Raw genomic sequence first — 21,414 nt, 5'->3', positions numbered from 1 at the left:
AATAGGCGATTGTTCTTTTAAAAGGAAGTAGACATCCAAAAGAGGAAGATGTGAGGTTAAAGGAAACAATGGGATCAAAAATGATACTGATAAAGCTAAGAAAGAAGGAAAGTAAGCTGATAAAGATTTTTAAATTATTTTTAAACTGTAAAACTGTGCAGTGTTGATGTCCCTCTTATTGTTTATAAGTTGAAACAAAAAATAAGCAATGTCTTAGATATTCTCCACATGGCCCTGTTCACACTAGTCAGATAACTTGGTTCCCTTTTTCGGTGTACACAGTTATTTAAACTTACACATTGCTCTCACGAAAATACCACCGCAGTTGTGGTTGGGTATCTATGTGACAAGATAGTTGTTTAGTTATTTCACACATAATAGATATACAATGCAACAATCTGACAACACATAGTTTTATCATTTTAATTTATTAACCTTGGTAAAAAAAAAATTTGCCATGTCGAATACAGGAGACACCAGACAGTACTGATTTGGGCACTTGGAGTACAAAAGGGAGCACAGCATGGCGGGTAAGGGGGATGGTTCTGTACGTAGAATGTAGAGAATTAGAAGCAGATATGGAGTGCTGTCAAAGATAAGCAAAGGCAGACACTAGTTAAAGGGGTGAAGACAGATTTTTAATCTCTAATAACTATTGCAGTAGGGAAAAGAGTCCAGTATGAGTTGAACTCAACTTTGATTTCTGCATGGGTGATGGGGGATGTTTTAAAGGGAGGATGAGGCAGTAGGGAAAGGAGGCAGCAAGGGCTCAATAGAATTTTTCAGGGAAGTAAAAAGGAAATTACAAAGTGGGGGAAGGAAGGATTTGGTCCATGTGAAATTCATCTGACTTTGCTAACTGGTGCTTATCAAAGTTAAGCTCCTACTCTCCTGAAGAGACTGGGAGACAGGGGCCCTGTCTTCACGTGTTGGCTGAAGCAGTGAATTCTTTTGGCCACCATGAGTTTTCTTAGACAGGTACTTTAAGGGGGCTAGGGTCATCCTACGGATGCAGGCTTGAGCTGTTAGAAACTATATTGGTGCTTATTTAAATCTTTATGGGTTGAAGCATAGTTAAGAAGAGAACTCAGAGGAACCTGACTAGAGTTTGGTCAAGGAAGAATCTTTGTCAGTGCTAAGGAGAAATGTGCCTGGGAGGTCTCTCAGGCCTTGACATCTGAAACTCTTGATGGAGGCATAAGAGTATTCCCAGAAGACACAATGGGGACATTAATGGAGCCAAATATAGTGAGGATATGTGGCTTATGTGGTGGCAGGAAGCGAGGTTGAAAGGTATTCAGGAATGATGTTGTACCAGGCTGTTGAGTTTGGCTTTTATTCCATAGTCCAGTGCTTCCCAAAGTGTGGGATGACCCTTTGTTGGTACAAGGATGCAGCATTGAATCATAATTAAATCACCACACAATAAAAAAATTATTTTCTTTTCAATTATCTTTTAATCCTTCTAATTAATTTTAAGGAGAAAGTCTTAAGGTGATACTAATCTGTGTGTTAAATGGTATTTGCTAATCAGTTCTTTTAAGAAAGGAGATTTCTGCTAAAATTCAATGACAGTAAAATTTTCATTGAATTTTCAAAAATATATTTCTTTTTTAGTATCTGGTGGTTTTAGTAACTTTTAGTAACTAATAGTTTTTAATGAATAATGTAATTTCCTTTTAAACACATTTAAGTTAAAAGAATCCTGTCTATTTATTTACTTATTTATTTTAAAGATTAAATTAATTTATCTGAGAGAGAGAGAGCATTAGCAGGGAGAGGGGCAGAAGGGAGGGAGGAGAGAGAGAATCTTAAGCAGACTCTGTGTTGAGCGTGGATCCTGCCACAGGGCTGGATCTCACCACCCTGAGATCATGACCTGAGCTGAAACCAAGAGTCAGAGTCTTAACCAACTGAGCCACCCAGATGCCCCAAGAATGCTAAGTCTGTTTAAAGACAAATATTAAACATAGCAGCAGTGGGAAGAATCAAGATGACTCTCTTGCTTTTGGGTTTCTCAAAGAGGGGAGTGGTGGTGTTATTAACAGAAATAAGAGTTGCAGGAAAATAGCCAGAGCAAAGCAAAGGAAAATAAAAACTGAGAATAAGTGCCTTGTCTATTATTACTGAATGTCCAACAAAGTTTATTTAGACATATTATCTTGCAATATCCCATTACTTTAAGGTCATACCCAACACACCTTCACATTCTCTACTACACAGCCAATAAAAAAAAGCCGTAAAAACAGCCATATTTGTAAAGCCTGCCTTCTCACTGCTTTGCTGTACCTACAATATGCTCAAATACTTCTTCTTCTGCCAGGCATTAACTTTAGGTTATATCTTTGGTTCCTGCTGTACTTTGGTCTTGGGCTTAACATCAAGATTTTTTTTGGTCTTTATATTACTGCTTTCACCTCTGAGCACCTCTGGAATACTATATCCAGCCAAGCACTGGACCCTTGTGTCTTAGATGCTGGCATCAGCACACCTCCAGTAAAAGGTTGTCTTGTATATGTACCATCTCCCTCACAGAATTATCCCTCCCTCTTGCATGGGGGCTTAGAATTGGAACTTTGTGATATATGTGTATCGTGCATTAAGGTATCCAAGGTCTAGAATGCCTTCATTTTTGGATATCACACAGCCATTTTCCTTTTTTTGGAGTATTTTAGAGCAAAATCTCTCTTTTGGAGTAAGACCTCAAACTTTTTGTTTCTTCCTTTTGAAATGGATTTCTTTTCCTTTTGAGTTTCTCTTTGAGGCATACATCTGAAGCAATTCTCTTTATCTTCTGAGATGCTGTGCTTTATCATATCAAAAATACATACTATTGGGTGCCTGGGTGGCTCAGTCAGTTGGGTGTCTGCCTTTGGCTCAGGTCATGATCCTGGAATCCCTGGATCAAGTCCCGCCTCAGGCTCCCTGCTCATCGGGGAGCCTGCTTCTCCCTCAGCCCTTCATCCCACTCCCTCTCACTCTCTCTCTCACTCTCAAATAAATAAATAAAATCTTTAAAAAATATTATATACTATGTACTAGGTACATAGTACACATCCTTGATGACTTGTCCCTGTTGAATGCTCGTGGTGAGGGTAGTCTGCCTTTTAATCAGTAGACCCTTTCAAATTGAGTCTTAGTATAGACTCAAGTCTTTAAGTGAAAAATTAGCACCATCATATTTTCAATTCATCAGATGTTATTTGTAATCAAATAAAGTACTTCATGGTTTCTCATGATATTTCCACATATTTGGAAATTTTGTTACATTTGGAGGTAGAGTAATACATGCACATTTTAAAAAAAGTACTGTTTTAAAATTTCCTATGAAACTTACAGGTATAATTAAACCCAATAGTTGGTGCTCCTTTCTCCTGATAATCTATTTTTCAATTATGGGCTACCTTTTATTGATTTTTACATAGGTACCCAAGAATTAAAGGCCTGCATATGGATTAGACTTATAAAAACACAAATACTTACTTCCTATAACATATATTTAAAAAAATTTGTCTTGGAATATTTTATGTTAACTTTAACACTTCCAGTTTTAAAAAACAGATGAGTCATTTCCTCTGTCTGGGGCATGACTGTGAGTGGTAAAAGTCTGGGTAAATATGTTAAGGTCTCAGACATTTGTTAGAGTACAGGATCCAAGTTTAGTTTCGAATTTCATCCTGACTTTGAAATCAGGTGTTATTCAGATAAAGCAATGAAGGAATGACTGATTTAGAAGGTAAAAATCTAACTCTTCCTCCTCTAACTACCTCTAGTAAAAACAGGTAATATCCCAAGCCTTGTGTTTCTGAAATTCTCTTCCATGCAGTTGTAATGAGCCTGAATTCTTACTAAGGCACATCCCCTTTGCTTAATCTTTGGTCAATTTTGGGCAATAGGATAAGAATTTAGGTTAAAGAGTGATGTCATAACTGTAACAAAAAGGATGTTAAAGAAAACATACATTTATTCTAACCTTTAACACAACATTTTAGCAGAATAAATGTGGACTTCAACTATCCTACTTAATAGCTATTGAGACCTTGAGAAAGTTACTCGGTCTCTTTCAGCCTCAGGATTCTCATCAGAAAAAAGAGAAATTATAATACCTTCTTTACTTTTTTTATCATGAAGTTTCAATTAAAAAGTTTATTGAATGTGGTAATATTTGTAAAATGCCTCAGATGTCACCTAGCATATAGTTGGCTTTTGTTTTTCACCCCAAGTTCCCTATTTCATCCCCCTTTCCTTCCTTGGAAGAGAGAAAAAGTGTTTTTCTTCTTAAAGTCATCCATTTCTTGTGGAAGATGATAAGCTGTTAAAATCTAAGATGAGTGATAAGTAGTAATAGAAAATGATGGATAATGGCAAATACTAAACAGATTATGATCTGGGTAAAATATCAGACCCCATTAGGTAAGATTGTCTTCTGCATTTACATGTATTACACACATGATAAGATAGAGCACTTTTTAACTGCTTTAACGGCTTTGGAAAGCTCTTGATAAGTTCTTAGATGAGGTAAGTTTTTACAGGTAGGATATTGGCCTTTCGAAGGGTTCATGAATCGTGTGTGATGTAAAGATAAGATTCTGTACCCCAGCAGAGGACTGAATTAAGAGAAAGGAGGGATGAGAGTAAGAACAAAGTAGAGGCAACAGGAGATGGAATAAAGCTGTCCTATAATAACACTGCTTTCCTCATGAACTACTGAAGTTACTAGACTCACAGAATGCTCATTGTGAGTGAGTTTTTGTAGATACCAGAAAAGTAAAAAAGTAGACCCTAATAAGATAATAATACCTGTTACAGGGAGAATTTAGAGCATCGAATGGTTTGGATGAGAGTCATTTGGGTCTCTGTGTGAGAATCTCTGGTGACATTTGCTTTATACATGATCATGTGACATGTTAGTAATCAATACATAAGGCATTATGGTTTATGTTACTGTATGTATGACACTCTATAATGTAATATCCTCACTCAAATTATTTTGAAATAGAAATCTGAAGTTCTTAATTTTTTTAGTAAATATATTTTCCATATATAAAGCAAAATTCTCTAATAGAGTTCTAACTCCAAGTTCCACTATTGGTGAAATTATATTCTCTGACACGACAAAAAGCAGAGCTAGTAATGGACATCCAACCCTTGTTCCTAGTTATCAACATTCTAATAATGTTTACTTTTTGCTGTATTCATGAAAAGTCTTTTATACACTGACAAAAGGTTTTTTAAGGCTTACACATATACCTATAAAGACAGAGATATTCAAACGACCAACAAGGCTATCAAATAGAAAGAAAAAAAAATAGTGGAATGAGAAAAAGCTGTTGCAAAGGATGACTTTTGGAAGAAAGAAAGGAATGAATGACTTTCAATACCATAGCTGATTGTAATTTATTTGTTTATGTGTATGTCATTAGAGGTATTTGACTAAATTTTTAAAGGTATGCACATTTTCATATAATATTTAAATCAGTCAAAAGAATGTGAGAAGTATTGGATTCTACCCTGAGTTTGAACAGATCTTTGTGACAAAGACACAATTTTTATACATAAAGATAATATAGAAAATAGATAATATAGAAAATTATACAGAAAAATAATAGAGAAGGCATGTGCTTTCTTTTTCACTGCCACTGACCTAGCTCCAGTGAGGAGCTTTTGGGTTTCTGTTACAGTCTCCTCGTGGCCTCTCTGTCTCTAATATTTCTCTCCTCTAATTTAATCTCTGTGACTCTGTGAATGATGTTTATAAAGTTACATAATTCATTGCTGTTAAGATTAAAACAAAAACACCTTACAAGATCTGTAGTTCGTCCATCTCCTTTGTTTATCCACACAGACGTATTTGCAGTTCATCCCATGTGTGCTATGGATGCTGTCTCATCTTTGGGTTTTGTGTAAGCCAGCTGAACCTTTTTTCCTCATCTCCCTGTCACTTGCCCCTTCACTCTTTTTTTTAGTCCCAGTATACAGTTCCTTTCTTTTGGGAAATCTCTCCAAGCCTTCAAGAGGGTTAATAATAGCTACTCATTTCAAGAGAGTTAATGATAGATACTCATTATTGAGCATGATAGAGGGACTGGAGATGTCTTCATTGAGAAGGTAACATCCGAGTTGAGTGTTGAGGGACTGAAAGGTCTGGCTGCTGAAGAACAGAAGGAGGTTTCAGGCAGGAGAAATGATTTCAGTTAATATGAAGAGGAGACATAAAGGGACAAGGGGAGTCAATGAAGCAAACAATAGTTTGGTAAAATGTAGGATGGTGGGGCAGAGAATGGGGGGAGATTGTTGAGAATTAAGAATACCAGATTATAAATGGGTGACGGGTATTAAGGATGGCACTTGTGAGGAGCACCGGGTGTTATACATAAGTGATGAATCACTAAATTCTACTCCTGAAACCAGTACTACCCTGTATGTTAACTAACTAGAATTTAAATAAAAACTTTAAAAAAAGAGAATGCCAGACTCTGATAGGTTTAAACAGGTTTTAATGCCTAACCAAGACATTTCAATTTATATAGTCCATGGACTTTCATTGATAGAAATCTTAAATTTGCATCCTAATGCAACATGATCAGACACATTTTAGAATGATTATTCTGCCAGAAGTTGGGGGAAGGGGGTTAAGAAAAGGCTGAGAATGGTCGCTGGGAGACCAGTTTTTGAGTAGACACAAATGAAAGGACTTGCGCATTTGGAGAGAAATAAAATACTCTTGAAAGTGAAATAACCCTTGGCAGCATAGGAAATAATTATATGAAAAATATAAGTAACAGATGCTCATACGATTTCAAGAAATGTATTTTTTTCTTTAAGCTTTGAGAGGAAATCATTGAAGGGGATATTAGATGATGACAGCATATTGTTTGGGGCTATGACTGGAAACCAAATTCCACTCAAATCATTCAGCTAAAGAGACGTTGATGCAATAGTTCTTAACCTTGGCTGTACATTGGAAACACTTGGGGAGCTTTAAAAAATACGGATGCCTGTATCCTGCCCTTAGAGGTTCTGTTTTAGTTGGTCTGGTTTGTGGCCTGGCCATTGGGATTTTTCAAAGCTTCCCAAAGCTGATTTTAAGATGCAGCCTGAGTTGACAGACAACAGCCTTAATGAAAGGACTGCTTTCCGAAGTGTGGGCAGTGTTAAGAAATAAAAGATGGTAAGATATCAGAGACTAGTAACAGGGGAAATATTACCACACTTATGGCCAAGGAACAAAGGAGACTATAGTGAGACCCAGTGGGAGCTGGACAAGTGGAAAAGGCATCATTTTACCAGGGCTGCAGCTACTTTCAGACACAGTGCTAGAGCAGGTGTATATATACACAGACATATTTCTTTTTCTTGCTGTACAGAAAGAGATTTATTTTAAGAGATTAGCTCACGGGATTATGGAGGCCAGTAAGTCCAAATTCTGCAGGATGGGTCTGCAGGCTGGAGACCCAGAAAAAGTCTCTGTTGCATTTCAAGTCTGAAGGCTGTCCACTGGCAGAATTACCTTTTATTTGGGGGAGGACGGTGTTTTGTTCTATTCAAGCCTTCAACTTATTGACATTAGGAGAACGATCTGTTTTACTTAAAGTCCACCAATTTAAATTTTAATCTCACCTAAAAATCATGTTGGGGTGCCTGGGTGGCTCAGTTGGTTAGGCATCTGCCTTTGGCTCAGGTCATGATCCCAGGGTCCTGGGATCAAGCCCCGCCCATCAAGCTCCCTGCTCAGTGGAGAGTCTGCTTCTTCCTCTCCCTCTGCCCCTCTCTCTTCCATTCATGTGCACACTCTCTCTCTTTCAAATAAATAATATCTTTTAAAAAAATTAAAAATCATCTCACAGAAATATTCATAATAATGTTTAATCACATATCTGGACACCGTGGCCCAGCCAAGCTGACACATAAAATTAACCATCACATAGGGAGGGATTGGAGTAGTTCAACTTCTTTCCTCTCTCATTCCTTTTGGCCAAAGAACGTCAAAGGGAGAAGAATGGATAATGGATGTGAAGGAGAAAAATGGGAGATGTCCAGCATAAACCATCTACTCACTTATCATAGCTTTGACCATTATTCTGGAAATGCCTTTTTTATTGTTAAAATTCCAGTTTTGTTAGATGGAGCAATATTATGACGTATTTGAGTTTAGTTTTTAAAAAACTATACTAATGGGGTGCCTGGATAGCTCAGTCGTTAAGTGTTTGCCTTCGGCTCAGGTCATGATCCCAGGGTCCTGGGATCGAGCCCCGTGTCAGGCTCCCTGCTCTGCGGGAAGCCTGCTTCTCCCTCTCCTGCTCCTCCTGCTTGTGTTCTGGCTGTCTCTCTCTCTTTGTCAAATAAATAAAATCTTAAAAAAAAAAAACTATACTAATGTTCTAGTCATTTCTAAAATGATATTCTAATGAAATTTTCTGAGATGGTTTCTTTTTAGACTAGAATAACATAAGGGACTCCTGTCACAAGCATAAATGTGTGTGTGTGTGTGTGTGTGTGTTTTAAATAAAATATGGAACCTTTCACAAATTTGCATGTCATTCTTGCCCAAGGGCCTTGTTAATCTCTCTATTGTTCCAATTTTAGCATATGTGCTGCTGAAGTGAGCACATAAATGTGATTTTTATTAACGAATAAGAACAGTACTGAAATTCATTCTCAATTTAAAAGGAGACACTGTCTTCTTAGATTTTATATTAGGTGGTATCAGTATTTGTTTTCAGATTTAAAAAAAGCTTTATTGTATATTAGGTATTTTGAATAATCAGTAGGAAAAGAGGTATGGGTATAAAAATATAAAGATGTAAAGGGTATTTGCTATACCATCTAGATGGTGATTATAATAATTCATATGAGAAATGAGAAATGTCTAAGTAAGTAGCCATAGAAATGGAAAAGACAGCTTACATCCTGTGATGTTTAGTCTAGCAGCCTCACCTGTTTCTTGCTTGTGTGGTATAACATACTACATAAATAAATGGATAAACAGTATGTTGATATTGATGTATCTATAGCACATTGAAGTGGAGATATTTGTGGGGCAAAGGAAAAATATTGTTTGAAACTTGGAAGCGTGCTATGGGATTGATGTGTATTGGCTGAGCAATCATTGTATGTTGGGAGAAATAATGGCAATAGAGAGGCTGTTTTAGAAAAGAGGAGTGTACAAAGGAGAGCAAGCATAGATGGAGCTCTGGGAACCACTAATATTTAAGAGATACATAGAGAACTAAACAAGGATACTCAGAGAGGTGAGAGAAAAACTAGAAAAGAGTCAAGAAACCCAAACAAAGAGGATTTCAAAGATGAGGTAGTATCTAGTGATTAGGAAAACAATGTTAACTTTAGTGAGGATAGTTTCAATGTTGGCATAGAAGCAGCAGGCTGAAGAAAGAATGTGAAATGAGGACTGAAGATAGTGAAGGCTGATAATTCTTTTGAGAAACATGGCTGTGAGAAAAAGGAGAAGGAAATGGAGCAGCAGCTAGAGATGGTGAATGGAATTTTCTTTCTCCCCCCATCCCTTCTTTCTTTCTTTCTCCTTCTCATTTTCCTTCCCTCCATTTTCTCTTTTCTTTTTGTTTCAATGAGACAAAAGTATTAGGATAATGGCTTGCAGTCAAAGTTTAAGAATCTGGATTTAAGATTCTTGAGGTTGACCAGACCCACGGTATGACTTTGGAATTACAACATGGAAGTTGAATGGAGGCAAAGATCTTTGGCATAGAGAAGGTCAGTTAAGTAGCTCAGAGGTAGGGTAAGATGTTGGATAGTTCAGGATGAAGACTGTGGGTCAGATGACAATGTTCTCATTAAATGTTGGGGAATTGTCTAAAGATTAGAAGATGAGAGCAGCAGGTTCAGGTAAATGGATGTAAAGCCAGACAGCATGAGCTTAAGAGGCTCCTTGAATGAAAATAAATGTGCAATAAACAGGAAGTGGCAGTAGGAAGCCAGGAGGATGCCGTCCCTGCCTCCAGGGCTGAGATGTTCATGTTGACGTATGGGAGAATGTGCAGCCTATACTAGAGAAGTCAACATGAAAAGAATTGACTTTTCATCAAAGTTAGGTTTCTGCTAAAAAAAGGGCATACAGGGCATGCCCTGTGAGAGGTTAAGGATTTAAGGATGTAGAGAATTTGGATTTGATTGGTTGTTTTTGAGAATGGAGGATTCTGAAGACCCCTGACAGCAGAAGTGGAAGCATTTGGAGGGAAAGGAATGGAGGGAAGATGAGGCACTAGGACTAACGAGCTTGATCTATAGTGACATAAGAAGCTTTGGGTTAACCAGAAGTGACATAGATAGGATGCCATGTAATTAGTGGAAATTTGGTCTTAAATAATTTTGGTGGTGGCACAGACCCAAGTTTTCAGGAATCTGATTTCATAGATATCCTGTTCCCTACTGGTACTGAGCTGAAGCATCCTGCCAGGAAGCCATGGTGACCATTAAGGCCTCCTGTTGCTTCTTACCCTCTAGCATGTGCCAGATAGGTCCAGGCTTCAGAAAGAATGAATAGTTATTATAGTCAGTGGCCGTGAGTATAGTAAAGGTGACTCAATGTGGTGATTCCATTTTGCCCACTTCTCCCTCAGTGCAACCTATAGGAATCTGAGGGATGCTTATGAGAACCCTGTGGTTGATCAATGGGATTGTTGAGGAATGCTTATTTCCATCTCTTTCTCCACAGGAGTTGGCTAAAATTCCCCAGTAGCCTCATAACACAGAGTTAGTCCCTTTCAGTTCTAAGAGGGAAGAAGTAGGGATTTTCCAGAAGGAAAGGAGAATCCCCTGCTGCAGTCCCACTATTGTTCATAATCATAAAAAAAGGTACAAAATTCCTCAGGTCAGAGTGTGAATTTTTTCATACCTTACACTAGAATGTTACAGGGCATGTATGTTCATACTTCAAACCCTGTAACCTCAGAAACTACATCTGGGAATTTGTATTACTTATTGCAGGTAAGATAAGGTAACAATTCATTCTTACCTAACAGATTGTGGTTCTTTTAAAAAAAAATTATGTGGACTTATCATTTTTTTCAGATATGACTCAGATGGTATTTACTTCTTCTTCTTGCTTTTTACTTCTTGTTCTTCCTTGATATCTAAGTTGGGACTGTGAGTGTAAATACTTTGGTTAATACAGACAATTTTCCAGGCAAGGGAAGTCACTCCTATCAATAGGCATTTCATTGAATCCACAAGGGAAGCACACTCCTATTGTATTTGAGATGATATAACTATTTTGGATCTCTGGAGTCTATTGAGAGTTTCTACTTTCAGGGGAAGTCTTGGGCATTAATTTATGCTTAATTTCAGTCAATTTCAGCACTAATCAGCTTCCCATCCCCATTCTTCAGCCAGTGGCAGACAGCTGTGCACATGTCCCTGAATCAGCTTGTACACAGTTTGCAAGAATGAGAGTGGCAATAACGACCCCATCCTCCAACTATCAGGGACCTGTGCTCTGATTGCTAATTGCTGCTTCTGATAATGGAGGTGCAGACACAGAGGTGGGTTGCTGTTGCTACACCTCTGCTTATCTTTGGAAGCTCCTCCCCTTTAAGCTGAAGTGACTTCCAGGAGATTTAAAGGGCTGGTAACTTTTTTCCCCCCCAACACTTAATTTACCTTTTTTTTTTTTTCTATTTTCAGAGTCAGACATTAAAGACTAGTGTATTCAAAATCAATCATATATATGGGGGAAATTAGAAAATCACCACACATGCCCAGGGAAAGGTGCAGACTCAGAAAAGACCTGGTAAGATCTTAAGTTCACAGGTCTTACTGATCCTTGGCATAGAGACAGCCTATAACAATCAGAACAGAACTAGACACCCCAGCAAACCACGGGGAAGGGGGAGAATATAATTTTCATGATTATCACATTATTAGATTCAAGTGTCTAGTTTTCAAATTAAAATCACAAGGCATACGAGTAAGTAGGAAAGTATGTCCCATTTAAAGAAAGACAACAAACCAACAGAAATTTTCTCTGAGAGAGACCTGATGGCAGATCTACTGGAAAAAGACTTTATAACAACTTTCTTAAAGATGCTTAGAGAACTAAAGGAATATGTGGAGAAATCAAGAAAATGATGTATGAACAAAATGAAACTATAAATGTAAGATATAAAACCTAAAAAGAAACGAAAAAGAAATTCTGGAGCTGAAAAGTATAACAACTGAAGTGAAAAATTTGCAAGAGAGATTCAAGGGTAGGTTTGAGGAGGCAAAAGAAAGAATCAGTGAACTCGAAGATAAAACAATTAAGTTATGGAATCTGAGGAACAGAAAGAAAAATAATTGAGGAAAAGTGAACAGAGCCTAAGGGACCTGTGAGAAGCTAGCAAATGAATCAGCATATATGCATCGTAGGAGTCCAGAACAGAGATAGAGAAAGAAAAGTGGTAGAGAGACTATTTGATGAAATAACCAAAAATTTCCAAAATTTGATGAAAGATATGAATATAAACATCCAGGAAGCTTAACAAACTCGAAGTAGGATGAACTCAAAGATACTTACACTGAGACATGTTATAATCAAATTGTCGAAAGCCAAAAATCTTGAAAACAATGAGAGAGAAATGATGCATCACATACAAGGGATCATCAATAGGATAACTTATGGATTTCCCATTAAAAAACCTGTCGAAACCAGGAGGCAGTGCACTGATATATTTAAAGTGCAAAAAAAAAAAAAAAACCTGTCAATCAGGAATCTTATATCAGATAAAACCGTCCTTCAAAAGTGAGGGGGAAATGAAGACATTACAAGATAAACAAAAGCTGAGGGAGTTTGTTACCATTAGACTTGCCCTACAGGAAGTGCTAAAGGGTGCCCTACAGGTTGAAATGAAAATACACTAGATGGCAACTCAATGCCATATGAAGAAATAAAGATCATACTAAAGACAAATGCCTAAGCAATTATAAAAGCAAATATAAAGCAATTATTAGTATTATTGTAATTATAAGGGAAAAACACACTCCTTCTGTGTCTCCTTTACTCTCACACCACTTCCACACTCACAACCCTTTTGACACTAGATTTGTGGGTTTTCTACACATCAATCAATTCTCTGCAACACCAGCTGGATGTCCTATTATTTCACTCAATTCTGATATTACCTACGTGGAGATAGCATCAGATCCCACAGGTTAAGCACTCAATTTCACAAGACTGCCCTTCTCCACTCTACAGATGCCAATCACAAGTCTCAGTACTTCTGACTGATTGGCTGTAAATTGGGGTTTCCACAGTTGGGTTCAGTAGTTTGTTAGAATGGCTCACAGAATTCAGGGAAACACTTACTGTTTACTGGTTTATTATAAAAGGATATGATAAAGAATACAGATTAACATGCAGATGGAAGACGTGCATATTTGCAGGATATTAGGGAAGGGGCTCAGAGTTTCCATGCCTAGCTGGGTACAACACCTTCCCAGTACCTCCATGGGTTCAACAACACTAATCAACAACAACGGAATATACATTCTTTTCAATTACACATGGGAAAATTTCCAGGATAAATCATATATTAGGGCACAAATTAAGTCTCAATACATTTGAAAAGATGGATATCATACAAAGTATCTTTTCCAACCACAATGGGATGAAGTTAGAAATTAATAAAAGAAATAAAACTGAAAAAATTCACATATTTGTAGAAATTAAACAACACATTCTTCAACAAGCAATCAAAGAAACATCATTAGGGAAATTAGAAAATACTTAGAATAAAATGACAATGAAAGCACAATATACCAAAACTTATGGGACACAGTGAAAGCAGTGCTAAGGGGGAAACTATAGCTATAAATACTTATATTAAGAAAAAGAAAGACTTCAAATCAACAATCTATCTTTACGATTTAAAGAACTGGAAAAAGAAGAACTAAATCTAAAACTAAAGGAAAGAAAGAAAAAGTAAAGATTGGAGCAGTAGAACCTTTACTTAACACCACATAAAAAATTAACACAAAATGTATCAAAGACCTAAGTGTAAGAACTAAAATTATAAAACTCTTATAAGAAAACATAGGGCAAAAGATTCATCACATTGAATTTGGCAATGATTTTTGTGTATGACACCAAAGGCACAGTCAACAGAAGAAAACATAGACAAATAGGATTTTATAAAAATTAAAAATATCTGTGCATCAAAAAATACTAACAATAGAATAAAAATGCAACCCCCAGAATGGGAGAAAATATTTGCAAATCATATATCTGTAAAAGATTAATATATAGAATATATAGAGAATTTCTAAAACTCAATAATATCAAAAACACACAACCTGGTTCACAAATGGGCAAAGGACTTGAGTAGACATTTCTCCAAAGATGTATAAATGGCCAATGAACATGTAAAAAGATATTCAACATCACTAATCATTAGGGAAATGCAAGTCAAAGCTACAAAGAGATACCAGCTCATACCCATTAGGATGGCTATCATAAAAAAATAAAAAATAAAAAGTGAAGCAGGAAAGTAACAATTGTTGGCCAGGATATGGAGAATTTGGAACTCTTGTGCACTGTTAATGAGAATGTAAAATGGTGCTGCCACTGTGGAAAAGAGTATGGTGGTTTCTCCAAAAATAAAACAGAATTATTGCATGATTCAGCACTTCCACTTCTGGGTATGTATCTGAAAGAAATGAAAGCAGAGTCTTGAGGAGATATTTGTGCAACTATATTCATAGAGCATTATTCATAATAGCTAAAATGTGGAAGCAATGCAAGAGTCCTTTGATGGATGAATGAATAAGCAAAATGTGACATATATACAATGGAATATCATTCAACCTTTATTTTTTTTTTTAAAGATTTTATTTATTTATTTGAGAGAGAGAATGAGAGAGAGAGAAAGGTCAGAGGGAGAAGCAGGCTCCCTGCTGAGCAGGGAGCCCGATGTGGGACTCGATCCCAGGACTCCAGGATCATGACCTGAGCTGAAGGCAGTCGCCCAACCAACTGAGCCACCCAGGCGCCCTCATTCAACCTTTAAAAGGAAGGAAATTCTAGCATGTGCTCTAATGTAGATGAACCTAAGAAAGTTTATACTGATTGAAATAAGCCAGTCACAGAAAGACAACTACTGTATGATTCCACTTACATGAGTTAATTATAGTAGTCCAAATCATAGAGAAAGAAAGTAGAAAGATGCTTGTCAGGGGCTAGGGTAAGGGGAAAGGGGAAGTTATTGTTTAATGGGTACAGAGTAGGCAAGCCTGGAGTAAAGGGATGGCCTTAGTCTAGTAAACTTAATAAAAACATATATATGACACAACAAAGTTCTGGCTCAATCTTACCTTTTATAATATGACCTTAGTTTGTCCCTATAAGCTAAATTTCAATACATTTCATATTACAGAAATTTTATAAAATATGCATAGATCTCTATAGCTTAAGATACATCTACATCTATATTGATATCTGCATTTATATTTACATCTATATTTAAAATATATATTTACATATAACAGTCTTTTAAAAATTCTAGGCAATATATTGTTCAAAAAGAATGGGGACTCCTATAAAAATAAAAGAATAAAAGTCTCCCCAATAAAACAAAGAATGAGACCTTCAAGAAGCAAGTATTAAAACATTATCAATGTTATACAAGTTAAATAAGATGGAAATTGAAAATTATTTGTAGATATGGTTGTTACAAGATCATTGGTGGGTTAAAGAAGATGACTTTTAGAGGGATGGTGACAGAAGCTGAACTCACTGGATTGAGGAATGAATGAACCTAAGGAAGTCATGAGTATAAATTATGTAACACTTCCAAGAAAATTAATGGTAAAGATAAGGAAGGAAATAGGCAATAGTTTATATAGTGTGTAGGAGGAAGAATTTTCTTTTTCACTTTTTTCAGAATACGAAGACAGAAAGCATGTTGTAGAGGAGGGGAAGGAGACTCTGGAAAGAGGGATATTTAAAATAGAGATGATGAGAAGTTGCTAGTCAAAACATCTCAAAGGAGATAAGAACTAGATTTAGAACACAGATTAACCTGCCAGGGATAAAGAGCATTCTTTCTGGCAAGATAGGTTGCAAGACCAAGAGAATGGGTGTCATTACTGCGAGGTTAGAGGTATAAAGGGGGAAACTTGATGGCGTTCATATTTGAAGGCCTGTCATCTGTGAGATAGGTAGCAGACATATTTCTGAAAGATGAGAGTCATGATCCTGAGACAATGCTAGAGATTTGAGACAGCCCTTAGAAAATGTGAAATGGAGTTTACCAGAAACGAGACAAAAGAAAATAAAAGGATTGATGACAAAAATAATTACATATCTAAGTTACAATCTTTTGTCAAAACCTAATTGGAAAATGCTAGCATTTCAGCTATACTACCAAAACTCATTGGATCTGGAATGTGAAAAATTATTTTTAGTAGCAAATACAATAAAAATTTTATTGATGTCATTTCTATCCACAACTCTGATGCGCATATGTGAAAAAGTCACACCATATTTGCTTGCCATAAAAAATGTCAGAAATGGGAAAAATGAGAGCAGATATGGTTTGAAAAACTCCGAGCTTCCTGAGAAATAGCTAACCGAAATAAATCAAACAATTTAGGAGTAAGCTCTACAGGTGGACAGACTGGATTTGTATCAAGGCTTCACTACTTGCTAGGCAAACTACTTCTGTCTTGCTCTCCCTTTTATATGAAAAATAGTACCATCTTCTTTGGGGTTTTGTGAGGACTATGGAGTAATTCAAAATGCTTATTTTTTTAAAACAATACTTGCATATGAAGCATTAAATAAATTTTAACTCTTTTTTAAATTATTCCTAATACCAGTTCTAAGGAAAAGTGAGGACAGAAATCTTTGTCCTCTAGTGGAAGGTTTATACAAATAATATTTCTGTTGCTCCTGCTATACCCCCAAGTGAGGAGTTTGTTAGATTATGGAAAAGCTCCTCTCCCAGCAACACTGAGTATGGCCAACAAAAAAAACAGTATTTCCCTTTGGGCTAGATGCAAGACCCTCCTGTAAGGAAGAAAGAGGAAGAAAAACTTGCTAGTCCACATCCTCTAAGATAAATCACAGTACTTGCCTAGATTTCAGTGGGAAAAGAGGCTAACAGTGTACATGTAGTTTTATTCTGCTAGGAATCAGTAGATCAGTGAGTAAAGCTTTGTCTTTCTACAAAAGTAGGAGAATTGGGAATAAAAGTCATTTTTCTAACTTCCCAACCTTTGAATGAACATAGAAGCAAGAAAATAATGAATCAGAGGGCACAAAGGTGAGGTTTTAAACACTGAGAAGTACATGCAAGATAACATGACCTGAGCAACACTTGGAAATTTTCTTAAAAAATATTTTCTTTCTTTGGCCTGAGACCTCCAGAGTTAGCCTTGACTGTATTTAATCCTTAAGTTCCTTAGAATATTCTTTCTAAATCAAGAGCATTGCCATCTATTGATTGATTTTTATTTTTTATTTTCTTTACAATCTGTTAGTGGTATATTTATGTTAAGAGGGCTCTGTAGTTGGCATCTACAAGGGCAGATCAAGAGACAAGGTCTAATACAAGGTCTTTTTCTTGGATCATCATAGAACTCCCTCCCCATTATGGAATGGAGCAGCTGGTACAATGTTGAAGTAAACATTCTGTTTTCTTTAATTAAGAAAGCAGTGTGGTAAACCAGTAGGTAAATAAACTATAGAGTTAAAAAACTTGCTTATAATCAACTGTGTTACTTCAATCAAAATTCACCTTGCCTCTCCAAGCTTCAGTTAAAAAGAGCAAAACAATACCTACGCCTGGGACTGTGAGGTTCAAACAGGATAATGTGCTTATGAAATCACTTCATATCTGAAAGGCTGTAAAATATGAAATATTATTATATAGTAATGTTTATTAATATCTAGTTTTAAAATAACTCTGTACTTTAAGAAATGACCCCCGGAAGAAAATATCGGTGTCAAAATTAAACTTCCAAAGACACACAGGGAATAGTTCCAGTGACTTTTATAACAAAAAAGCTGAAAATGTTCACAAATTGTAGTTACTGGTAAGTCTTTGTAGCCTAAATTTTGTGGATGTGAGTTTTCAACAATAATCAGCACCTTGCAGTTAAAAATGGCAGTCTAAGAATATATGCTAACCTCTCTCATTTTCCTGAGGCCACTGAAATAACAACAACAAAAAAGATATAAACAGAGGAACAAATCCAAAGCTGCTCTAGGGCATTAAACAACAACAACAAAAACAAAAAGCAGATCCAACAGTCACAAATTTCTGCAAGTTATGGGATGCTCTGGTGGCTCAGTTGGTTAAGTGTCCACTTCCTGATTTCGGCTCAGGTCATGATCTCAGGGTCCTGAGACTGAGATGGAGCCCCGTATTGGGCTCTGCAGTCACTGGGGAGTCTGCTTCTCTCCCTCTCCCTGTACCCCTCTCCCTGTTCTCTCTCTCTCTCAAATAAATACATAATCTTTTAAAAAAAATTCTGCAAGTTACAAGGATTCACATTTAATTTCAAGGAGAAACCAGAGCAAACCACAAATAAACTGTAAGTAAAACCATTCTTCAGTAGACACAGGAAAAGAACTGATAAAGAGAAGTGAAGGTAGCTGATTTCCCCCCCCCCCCAATTCATCCTAGAGAAATTCTAAGCTCAGAGACAGCAAGAACAAGATGTATTATTTTCAGGATTTCAAAATTCTGAGAGAACAGCTTTATAAAAATAGTGAGAATCTCCTGGGGGTGTGAAAGGAAGGAGGAGCTTCAGATGCATGTACTGGGCAGAGTGAGAAAAGTATTTCCAGAATGCTATTAAAGACTCTGGGGGAGGAAGAGAAATTGACACAGAGTTTTTCAACTTCTGCACTATTGAAATTTGGGGCTGAACAATTTTTTTGTTGTTGTGGAGGACTGTCCTGTATGTCATAGTATTTTTGCCAACATCTTTGGCCTGTACTCACTGGATACCAGCAGCTCTCCCACCCCTACCAAACTGTGACAGTTAAAAATATCTGTAGTCATTGCTTCCAGATTTATATGTTAGATATTTATTTATTCATCTAATATCTGTTAGATTTACTAGTTATTCATGACAATATTATGATTTATAATAAATATATATTTGGTCATTTCTCATCTATATTTGGTCTTCTCCACAGTTCTTGGCTCACAGCTCAATAAACCATTGGAATTTCCTAAGTGTTAAGAGTGATAAAGGTGTCTTGTTATGTTAATGAGGTGATTTTTGGAAAGCACCTTCGAATGGGGACTGTTTACCAATGGAGCTAACCACTTGATTAAAAGGTTGAAACTTTCATTCTCACCCCCTGACCTCTTGGGAGAGGAGAGGGACTAGAGGTTAAATCAGCCACCAATGGCTAATGAATTAATCAATCATGCCTATGTCATTCAGCCTCCATAAAAACCCAAAAGGAAAGGATTCAGGGAACTTCCGTATTAGAAAGCTCCCACGTGCCATTGTGTGCGATCCCAAGCTCCAAAAGAACAGAAACTCCTTTGTTGGAGACCTTGCCATATGTATCTCTTCATCTGGCTATTGATTCGTATCCTTTAATATCCTTTGTAATAAATTGATAATCTAGTGAGTAAACAGGTTTTCCTGAGCTCTGTGAACTGTTCTAGCAAATTAATTGAACCCAAGGAGGGAATTGTGGGAAACTCTGATTTATAGCCAGTTGGTCAGAAGTACAGGTACCAACCTGGCCTTGTGATTCATATCCTAAGTTGGAAACAGTCATTGGAACCCCCAGCTTGTAGCCAGTAGGTCAGAAGCACAGGTAATAACATAGGCCTGCAACTGACATCTGAAGTGGAGGGTAGTCTTGTGGGACTGAACCCTTGTGGAATCTGATTCTATCTCTGAGTAGACCATATTAGAATTGAGTTGAACTCTTGGACACCATGCTGGTATCTGAGAATTGCTTGTTGGTGTGGGGAATCCTAGACACACACACACACACACACACACACACACACACACACACACACACACACACATTGCTTTTGGGTCCAAGAACCTAATTTATTCATCCTGATCATGTTTTTGGTTTTTCTTTTGTGAGCCTTATCTTTTCATATTTTTCACCTGAATGCTGGGTTGACTGGTAGTAACCCATCATGGATTTTCTCTACAGTCTGTAAGTGTATTTTCCCAATGGGCCTCTTACCCGATGGAAGGCTTTTATGGGAACTCTCAGTAAGGGGAGAATACTGCCTTGTAGACTTCCTTTCAGGATGGGTAGGCATATAGTAGACAGATGTCTTGACAGTCTCACATTTGGTAAGAAAAGGAAAAAAAAAAAGGAGTTTAATCTGAGGGCAAAGAGCAAGCAAAGTTATCTTTCCTTTTTAAAATAATTTCCTTTTCGGGATGCCTGGGTGGCTCAGTTGGTTAAGTGTCTGCCTTCAACTCTGGTCATGATCTCAGGGTCCTGGGATTGAGTCCCGTGTCAGACTCCTTGCTCAGCAGGAAGCCTGCTTCTCTCTCTCCCTCTGTCTGCTGCTCCCCCTGCTTGTGTGTTCTCTCTCTCTCTCTCTCTCTCTCTCTCTGAGAGAAGTAAATAAATAAAATCTTTAAAAAATAAAATACAATATTTTCCTTCTCATCCATTGTGGACTTTCCATTTTCCCATTTTTTTTTCAGAATTTCCCTATTTGGCATTGATACCCAACCTGTAAGTCCTATCAGAAAAGATCCTGCATTTTATTTTTAGAGCAGATTAAAAACATTATCCTAAAGGCAAACAGCTACTGCTGATAGGGATGGGAAGTGGTAGTTCTGCTCCAGCTACCTTATAAACATATCTTTAACTAAGTTATCTTTAATTAACTAGCTAATATATAAATATATAGCATAATTAGCTATAAATTAATTTAATTAATTGGCTAATAATTCCTCACTTCACTCCTATTCTTGTGCTCATTCAGTTTAAGCTTGGAGTTTTTCTGGGTCTCCACTAGGAAGAGAATTCTCAACTCAGTAGTTTTTTTCTATAGATTAGGTTTCTTTCTTTTGGTTTCTCTGTCAATTTTATCCCATCCACTTTCTATTTACAGAAATCCCTCAAAATTTTTGGTCCACTACTGACACCCTTTCCTTTGTGGTTTTAATCTTGTAACTTCTTTTTTTTTTTTTTTTAACCCCCTGTCATTTCAATGTGATTTTGGAAGAAAAGGTTTCTCAATGCTTTTGAACCAATTCTCCCACTTCAACCTGTGCAACTTTCTCTCTCAGTCTTTGCTTGAGCTATTCCTCCTGGCAGAAATACATTACTTTTTCAAATATTTCCTATCTTTTAAGGTCCACATTAATTTTTAACTTCCTTCAAGAAATGAGCTCCACAGCTACTCCCTTTCCAAGCAGTTATTGTTCTCTTACCTGAACTAGTATAAC

The 21,414-nt window shown here is 36.8% G+C and overlaps 1 protein-coding gene and 1 non-coding gene across 2 annotated transcripts in view; one reads left to right on the top strand and one right to left on the bottom strand.

Annotated features, from left to right (window-relative positions):
• The first annotated feature begins 479 nt into the window (after nt 1-479).
• The window catches only part of MACC1 (MET transcriptional regulator MACC1), a 226,412-nt gene continuing 205,477 nt past the window's right edge, over nt 480-21,414 (top strand). The window contains exon 1 of the mRNA XM_025873356.2: nt 480-530. The gene's annotated coding sequence lies outside the window, so the exon portion shown is untranslated. The remainder of the gene's footprint in view (nt 531-21,414) is intronic.
• LOC112825376 (U6 spliceosomal RNA) lies at nt 8,507-8,610 on the bottom strand. The gene has a single exon (XR_003208674.1). It is a non-coding gene; the product is annotated as a U6 spliceosomal RNA (small nuclear RNA).

This window comes from Callorhinus ursinus, unplaced genomic scaffold (assembly GCF_003265705.2).
Source record: "Callorhinus ursinus isolate GAN/ISIS: 27379988/994484 unplaced genomic scaffold, GSC_fseal_2.0 scaffold12, whole genome shotgun sequence".
Classification (NCBI taxonomy): Eukaryota; Metazoa; Chordata; class Mammalia; order Carnivora; family Otariidae; genus Callorhinus; species Callorhinus ursinus.
Note: the sequence above shows the minus strand (reverse complement) of the source record. Positions and strands in the feature narration are given on the sequence as shown.